Below are 9,474 nucleotides of genomic sequence, written 5' to 3' on the forward strand. Positions count from 1 at the left end.
CCTCAATGGGATCAGGTATTCCTTCGTTAAACATCCTTTCCAACAAGAAGGGTGTATGCTCACTTTCTGATGTCCCGTCCTCACTCCCTTCTTGGATGATACTAGATATGGCTAACGGTCTATGGTTCATGTGGGGTGGATGAACTTGCGTGGGAAACACTGTGTCATGAATTTTGACCTGCATGGGTTCTGGTTCTAGTTTCCTTTGAGTCTCCTCCACTAAACCTCTTAGATGTTTCACCTGCTCAATCTCGTCTATTGGGTTTGGGTACGTCCCAATCTTCTTTTTACGATTCTTCCCTTTTTGCCTCTGCGGTTTATCTTGGGGGTCTTGGATTGGATTTGGAAACACTTGTGGTGTTTTCAGAGGCTCTTTATGGTTTTCTCTTATTCGGTTTTCATTTGGTTCCATGTTACGGTTTTCTTTGTCGGTCTTTCTCTTTGTGGTATTGGTTCTAGTCTCCATTGTCTCGATTGAATCTGAATTATCCTCGAGGTCATTCATATACACGGGGTCATCTCCTGTTCCTATGTTTTTTTTGGAACTTGGCTTTGAATTTTCCGTATTCTGCGACTTCTTCCTTCGTGTCTTCTTTTTCTTTGCTTGGATAACTGACGCGGTATCTCTCTCTTCGAGGATATGGCCTGGCCCTTGAAGCATGGACCGTGTAATCGCATAAGCGGGTGCGACGGGTGGTATTGGCGACGTCACACTAACAATTTCGACCAAATTCAGGGGTGTGATTTTAGGCGCATTTGGGTTATAGGGGCATTGGGCAATCAAGTGATCTATGCCACAACGATTACATGTGAGTATTGGCATTGCAGACGTGCTCCCTTGATTCATTTGCATCTGTGCAGCATTCTTTTGCAGCCTAATAGGGCACTCCGCTGCTCGATGTGGTCCACCACACTCGTAGCATTGAAGAGGTGGCCTCCTAGCCGGGGTGTTGATATTTTGACCTCTGGATGCGAGAGCAGCAGCTTGATAAACCAGCTTGACTTGCCCCCAACAATCTTCCATGTAGTATATAGGACACTCTTCCAATGTATCAAGTCCGTAGGCAATACTAGTGTCTATTTCCTCCTCACAGCCATCTGGATAAGCATTTGATGGCTCGCAACCCACTTGGTTCATAGGGGCGACTCTTGGATGCGGGGGCTGCGGTCCTAGCACAGGAGGTGGTAGCGGTGTAGCTTGTACAACATTTTGAGGTCTAGAGACCATGTGTTGCGGTAGTTGCTCAACAGGTGGAGCAGGCATCAATACAGGAGCTCGAGGTGCATCCGTCCAGGCTACAGGTGGTCTATTTTCCATCATACGTTTGATCATTAAACAATCCTTAGCTTGGTGACCATACCTACCACATGCATTGCAAGTTCCATTAAATTTTACTCTAAACGTAGGGCACTCACTAGTGCTATGTGGACCTAAGCAAATGGAACACCATTGTTGCTCCCTTCTTGGATACATGTGACTATTTTGAGGGGGCCGATTATCCTTAAGAGACTCTTGGATTGCCTTGGTGAGGTCTGTCAAGAATGTCTCAAATACCTTTGGCTCATTGGCAATGGGCTTTGCAGTCATGGGTTCATACTCAATGGCTTGTGAGCTAGTGGATCTCGTGTCAGTAGACACCCTCATGCCTGCTATCATCAAGTTGTCCTCTAATTGGATTTCATTGGCAGTGACATCTTCCCAGGTTGTGATACCTCTAATCACTAGTCCATTATAGATTCCTTCATTCCTCAACCCTCGAATGAATCGATCAAGCAGTTGGTTATTGTTGAAGCGCTCATTTACAGGGCAGCGAGAGTTTAAGTGCTTTAGACGACTAATGAAGTCCCTTACTGACTCTCCTTCCTTACGTTTGACCTTCTGTAGCTGAGATGCTACACCCCAAAGCACACCTTCTCGTATGTACTCCTTTAGAAACAACCTTCGAAGGGTAGGGTAGATTGTTTTCACGTCCACCCTTAGGGTTCTATACCAATCTCCAGCCTTCCCACTTAATGTCAAGCTTAAGGCATTGCACTTATGTAGTTCGTTGCGTTCCCCTAAGGAATCACATACTTGTTCAAACACTTCAATGTGTTTTCTAGCATCTTCGTCCCCATTGAATTTTTGCGTGAGTTTGGCAATTTGTACTGCCTTACTTCTAGGCTCTCTATCAGATGCGTGACGCATATTTTCCGCGATAGATCGACCTATGGTTTGAGCAAACGCTGCCAAGTCACCTATGTGAGGAGGCAGGGCCGGTGGAGGTACTCTTGGAATCATATGTGGGAGAGGGACGGGTGCCGGTCTTGGCATATGTGTGGATGATGCAGGATATGGAACATAACCGGGCATAGGTCTACTCGGATAAGGGCTAGGGAGCGGCACTCGAGGAGCATAAGCAAGTGGTACAATTGGAGGTGTGGGGGCCATGTGTGCATAAGGGGCTAGAGGCACATATGGTCGAGGCCCCATATTAGGTACTACGACACTAGGTAGGCGCTAACCGTAGATGTCATCGGTACATTCTCTGTCAGGCTTATCCCTGGAGTGAGCACTGTGTTTTCCTTAATAGAGGGTTGAGCCAAGTTAGGGAAGCTAAAGTTTTCGCTCGGAGGCTCAGATTGCATAGAGACCCCAGGTGAAATGACGTAAGATGGGTCCATGGGGCTCATTAGAGGAGTCTCCATTTGTGATAGAGTAGGCTGTTGAGCCTTGCTCGTATCCAGAAATCTCATGGGGCCAGTTGAGAGTATATTTACCCCTCGGTTTTGCCTTTCTGATTGAATAATGCCATGGATAACATTACAGATCATTTTTTGTTGATCTTCGATGCTCGTGGCACTAGAGGTGGATTGTACAATCTCTATCCATCCTACATGGTAGGCGTGGCCAGAGTGTAGATCCGTCAACACCTCAGTGTGGAGGTCGTATGTCCAATGATCATTAATGAACAATCCTTCTAGAGTCGACGTGTTAATGGTTTTTTGTGAGGTAGAAGCAATGTTGCTCCCCGTGGTTTTACTTGTCACCAACGGTACTCTAGAGGGAACTTCTGAAGGAGGCAGCTCAACAGGGCCTTCTTGGTAAGAAGTTGGTAGGATATCCACATGGACACTCTTTGGGGGTGTGGGGTCCACGTGCGATGTGAAGGGAGAGTCCACTTTCCCACCCCCTTCGTGTGCTTCATTTGCATCAGGTTCCGAGCGAGTAGCTCTACCTAATGTTTCCATGAAACGGCTAAACATACTGGTACTAGGCTGTGGAGCTTCGGGAGGTGCATGGCCTTCTCTCTCAGTGTTTTGGGTAGGGTATGTTTCCATGATTTCTGAGTCGGAGGAGGAATCACTAGCGGCTATTTTAGGGTCTTGGGTGGTGCTACCTTGTGTCCCCGCTGAGGGTCTAGAGCTTATCGTGGATGGGTAATGGGTGTCCGTATGAACAGAGGCACCCTCAATATGCTCGTGTTCTAACACCCGCCCAGAGCGTAAGTGCATGTGCTTTTGATACCCTAAGGTGTCAAAAAGCTGCTCTAGGAGGCCTTGTGACTAGTTTTTAGCGTGTTTTTTGTTTGTTTTTTTGCTAGATTTTTTAGAGCGTGTCGTGGAATGGGCCGTGTGATAGCTCGAAACGAGCGTATCGGTCAGAGGGTCGTGCCGTGCTTTACAACCCTCCGTTTGGTCGCTCTATGCCCTCGGAATTCCTAAAACTGTCAATTTCCAGTAGGGAACTAGGCCCAAACTAGAAAGTCTAAGGGTGCAAGTGGGAAGAAAAAGAAGGAGAGTGGAGGACTTGTCCCACATGCTCTCATTCTCTCTTGAGGGAGTAGGGTATATATATAAGAGTGAGTTTAGTGTATATCATAAGACTGAGGACTGAGGCCTGGGGCCTGGGCCTGGAGAAATGATCCCGATCCCGATCTATCTTTTATACAAACCAACCCGTCCGTTTTAAGAGAGTCACGTTTTTTATTTTCGAAAAATTTAACCGCCCGCTCACTCGCGTTTTTATTTTCTGATTTTTTTAAAAAAAATTATTTTTATTTTTTTTTCAGATTTTTTTTTTCCGAAAAAATTAAAATTTATTTATTATTATTTTTTTTTTAAATGCAGAAAATACAGAAATTGAAAACGCAGAAATTGAAAATGCAGAAATGCAGAAAATTGAAAAAACGCAGAAATGCAGAAAACTGCAGAAATTGAAAACGCAGAAATTGAAAATGCAAAAATTGCAGAAAATTGAAAAAACGCAGAAATGCAGAAAATTGCAGAAATTGCAGAAATTGAAAAAACGCAGAAATGCAGAAAATTGAAAAAGCACAGACAATAGCAGAAATTGAAACTTAACAAAAAATGCAGAAAATGCAGAAAACGCAAAAAACAGAAATCTCCACACACTCCTTCCCTGCCTTTCCTATGATAGAAATTGCACCACAAGGAAGCGTAAAGTGCTAACCGAGCTTAGTGTAGGGCATATCCCCGGCAGCGGCGCCAAAAATGTGCACTCCTTGCCGCACTGTCGAAGCAAGGGACTTGCCAATACACCGTGTGCGAGCCACAAACAGCTCCAAGCACACAACAAGCCTAAACTAGCAAGCTGAAGAAAACAAAGGGTGTGTCACTCACCGCTCTACGCTCGCCTTCGTGGTGGATTCCTCGCCGCGATGAAGAAGAAGCTGCAGTCGTGCCGCGCTCAACCGCTTCACCGCCGTCGTGCCTTCGTAATGCTCGATCGCACACACACTCTCCCTCTCTCTCTCTCTCTCTCTCTCTCTCTCTCTCTCTCTCTCTCTGTCACACACACACACAAGGAGGTGAAGAAGAAGAAGAAGATGGAGATGGAGCAAGAGCACTCTTCTATTGCACAAATGAGAGAATGAGTAAAAAGTAGGTTTAGTTGGCTTTTATAGGAGCTCACCCCATTCACACTTGGGCGCCCATGCTTAGCCAACTAACCCTAGCATGTTCGTGTTAGAGTGCGCCTCTCATCGGCGATCACTCTTACCCTTTTCCTATTGGTCCGACAAGCCCGGTACCTGACTCTAAATAATACATAATATGGTTACAGTGTCCGTCGTAGGCGATAGGGTGTCCGTGAGCCACGAGGGTTAACATCATCCATCTTGGAAAGATGTCGTAGAGTAAAAAGGGATCCTCTACCCGCTAAGACAAATTGACTAATGACTATGGCTTTATTTCTTTTATCTCATAGTCGAGGACGACTATGATTTCAAGAGAGAGGTAGTGTCATAAAATCTAATATCTAACCAACCCAAATGATTCTCTCATATTAAACTGATCATTTAATGTGGGATAATAAACGTGAACAAGGGTTATAATATAGACATGTGCTTACGGATCTATCTCAACACGGGGCCAATGGTAAAGGGGTCCAAATAAGAGATGGTCTGTCAAAGAGCAATGCAACCTAATGGAGCTTAAAAGACCTTACGGTTAGCTTCGTTAAAGACCTCCAAAAGTTAGTGTTAAAAATTCATTTTACCTTACGCAAGCTAGGGCTAACCTCGAAGTGGGAATCGTACCCAAGCATGAGGTGCTAAAACGCTTAAAGTGAATGTCGGAACCTTGCCCAAAGCTTGAGGTGATTTTTATGCTTAAATGATTAAGGTTTTTGAAATGTTAAATTCAAAGATAGTTGAACGTCCATGCTTGATTGAATAAGTCCTTGAAGTATCTCATTCAACCAAATGACTTAATAAGCATAAAAGACACATGCTTGCTTAATTGAATAAGTTCTTGAAGTATTCCATTCAACCAAATGACTTAATAAGCATAAAAAACACATGTTCAAATGATCCTCCACGTGTGGCCCTCATGATGTACTTGAATGTTATTGGTTAGGTCTCAAAGGGGTTCAATGAGAATTTAGATACATAAAATAAATAATTAAGTTCTTTCTCTCAAAAGAGGAAAAAGAGGACACATGTCCAAAGAAATTAATAAGTAATACGAGAGAGAGAGAGAGAGAGAGAGAGAGAGAGAGAGAGAGAGAGAGAGAGAGAGGTGGACCAAGCATGAGAGGGGGGGGGGGGGTAAACTCTCCCACACACACACACACATTCTCTCATTGTGTGGATTGCAAAATGCAAGTGCTCCATCTCCTTCTCCAAGTTTGTTGAGAAGTGGAGAGCCTACATCAACACTCTAGGTTATGGAATGCAAATCCAACCAAGAGCCATGCTTCAATGCTTAAGCTTTCCATCTTCTTCTTCTTCATCTTCATTACTATGCTATTATGCTATGCTAAGGAAGAAGAGTGATGATAAGTGACGAACTGTTTCTTTCTCATATGGAATGTTTCTTCTTCCTCTTCCCTACCCTCATTCCCCGCTAGATCTCTCCACCTTTGAAGGTGTTTGAGGCCTTGGGACTGAGGCTTGGGATATTTAATGATTTTTGCAAAGTTTATGTTAAGCTCGTGATGCATGAAGCTTTCCATCTTCATAGCATCACCAAGGTCACAAAGAACACAAAGATTGTATTGTAACAAAGTCTCTCTTGATGGGAGAATCTATAATACAAACGCCTTTTGGAGGGGGGACTGGCTCCAAGTAGATCCGGTCCTCATCGATTGTCATGTATTCTAATATTCTCTCTTGCAAAAGTATTGTTCATGCCAAGTTAATTAAGTACTATGTTTATGTTGCTACCATCAATTAAGTTCACCCTCCAAGTTCTCAAAGTAATCTCACAAAAATGCTCACTCTAATTCTCTTAATTCCTCTATTCTATCTCAAAGTTCATAGGCCATTTTCATTACAGTGGTGATGATTGATACATCTTTTGCATATGGAAATGGTCTGCTATAGTCTTATTGCATGGCTCGTATATGGCAGTGTTCTACCATATGACCGTCATATTTGTATATGAGTAATCTACATTGTATTTCATTGTTATGATTGGTAACTCCACATGTTTTAAACGTATTCAGTTAGCATAGCTATTTTATTTTCGACAATGTAAATTTGTCTAAGGGGAAATGTTGATCTATAACATCTTATTTTGGTTGTTGGTCATTGGTACATGGCCCAACAACCACTAGACTACATGTGACATGTACTCGAGTTTTTTGGGCAGAGTACACTATCCTTTGCTAAACGTCAATAAGAGTGATGTTGTTGCAATAAGGAAAAGTGCACTCTACCCAAAAAAGAATCAATTATGGTCATTGGTATATGTGTTGGTATGCCACACATATACTGATGCATATACCGGCATCTATACCGATAACCATATTGATGCTCATACCAAAATTTGCATACCGACGTTTATATCGGTGTCTATATTGATACTACATCATTTGATGCATAATGTATTTTCGTCGGTGTGGGGGTCAATGTGAGGACCATGTGTTGTAGTGAAAGACTACAAACAATGCCAGCATGAAAAGGGTAAACCCATTGTGATTAGTTTTGCTACACAAAAAAAGATCAATGTAAAGATTGAGAAGCAAAACATTGTTGAATCTCCACACTTAGTTAATGTTCTTGACATGCAACATCATTCAAACGTACTTGTATTTACATCGGATGGGGAATCCCCATCCACGAGCAAGAACTTTCGAGCGAACAAGAAATCGAGCAAACACATACAATGAAAAAGAGTGGATGAGCAATCAACATTTGGTATGTTGAAGGTAGAGTATGAAAGTGAACCAGTTGGTTGCATCGGAAATCGTTTCAACCAAAAAAACCATAATCTCCCATTAATGCATTGGCATTTTTTAATTTATTTTTTAGCAAAACTCACAATTGTGAGTGAATTATATTAATCAACCCAAATAATTACAAGGTCTTGTCATGCTCGTGTTAAGCCATGACATCATCCAGAGACCATAAGTACATCGGCTATTAGGCCAACCAACTCGCCCCCTTATCCTTGATTCATAAGGTCCATTATCATGTTCTTATGAGATCTTAGTTACTGATAGCCAAGATTTTCCCCCATCCTAGGCATACCCTCTGCTGACAACAAGGCACAAGTAGTCCTAGACCAATCCTCTGAGTGTTGCTTGCACCCGAGCATCCAAATTAGCAATTTGCTTTCTTGTATAATTTTTGCAAAGCTTGCCACCTCAAGACCTCCTTCAAACACACGACGGTTCCTTGTCTGCCATACATTATGTAAGAAGAAGTACCTGACGATTTGAGTGCTAATATGAGGATGGCAAGACTACTTTAATTCCCCCCTCCAGGGAAAAGATCAGTCTTGTAAAAGCCAATTTTTCATGTTCCTTGGACCCACTTGCATATTTCCCTACGAGGCCTTTGATATTTGGGCAATCCATGAAGAGGTGGGCCAGATTTTCACTAGCCAACCTGCACCCCAAGCATCAATCTGACCCAATCCCTCTTTCGTAAATCTTCACCCTCGTCGGTAGAGCACCCCAAAGTAGCTTCCATAAAAATACCTTACGTGTTGCGGAACCTTTGGTTTCCAGATGTTATCCATTACTTGCTCCCACCTTTCCTTCGGCCATTGTTTTTTCCATATCTTGTTAAGGGGGCTAGACCAATTCTTCTTATGCAACATTGTATGGTAAATATCTTTAGGATGGGGTTTCCATAAGAGAATGCTTTCGGGCCATTTCTAGGTGTTCCATTCAAACTCCGAATCACAGATAGGCATCATTATATTGTCTAGCTCTTTCCTCACTTTGTGGACCAACAAGATCTCCAAGCTATTCAGTTGGTACTGGGTAACCAAAAGGTCAATGGTTTTCCAACTCTTGTTGTCACTGTCTCAGAAGTACCCCAGTCGATTTAGACCCTTATTATTCAACTTCATGGCTGTCTCTATCCAATATGGAATTTGAGGTGGATCTATAACTTTGGAAAGACAGGGAGACCAATGCAAAATGGAGTTCTTGAAGTATCTAGTTTCTTCCCCCCACTTTAAGACTCCTGCTACTCTATTGCATTTTCTTACCAATTCTCTTGATCTTCCCCCCAGTCTTAGGGTAGTCCACATCGTGTCTAAGAGCTTGTCATGAACCTCCATCCCTCTCCACTTTCCACCTTTCAAGCCAAGTTGAGCTGCTTCTATGAAATCTTTGATCATGACAGTCTAAACTTGATCATGTTTATCCAATGACACAACAAATTTGGTGCAGCAAGCTTCTACATGGTCCAGAGTGTTTAGAATTTCGAGGCCTCCTTGATTCCTCAATTGAGTAATTGATTCCCAACGGGCCCATTTCCATGGTCTGGAAGATTTCGTGTTGTTTTTGTATAAAAACCTTTTCACTGGTTTTAAGAACTCTTTCCAGTGACACTTAGACATTTTGAGAAGCAGGTGAGTTAAGGCAATATAAGGAATCATAAAGGCATTTATCACTTTTATCCGACCTGGGAATGGGAGAAGAGCATACTCCCACCTACTGATTTTTGTTTTGATTTTTTCAAGCACCCACTCAAATCTTTGCTTGTGAGTTACGTCCACCCCCAAGGGAGCTCC

Source organism: Adiantum capillus-veneris, chromosome 19 (genome assembly GCF_014529385.1).
Source record: "Adiantum capillus-veneris isolate H3 chromosome 19, ASM1452938v2, whole genome shotgun sequence".
Lineage (NCBI taxonomy): Eukaryota > Viridiplantae > Streptophyta > Polypodiopsida > Polypodiales > Pteridaceae > Adiantum > Adiantum capillus-veneris.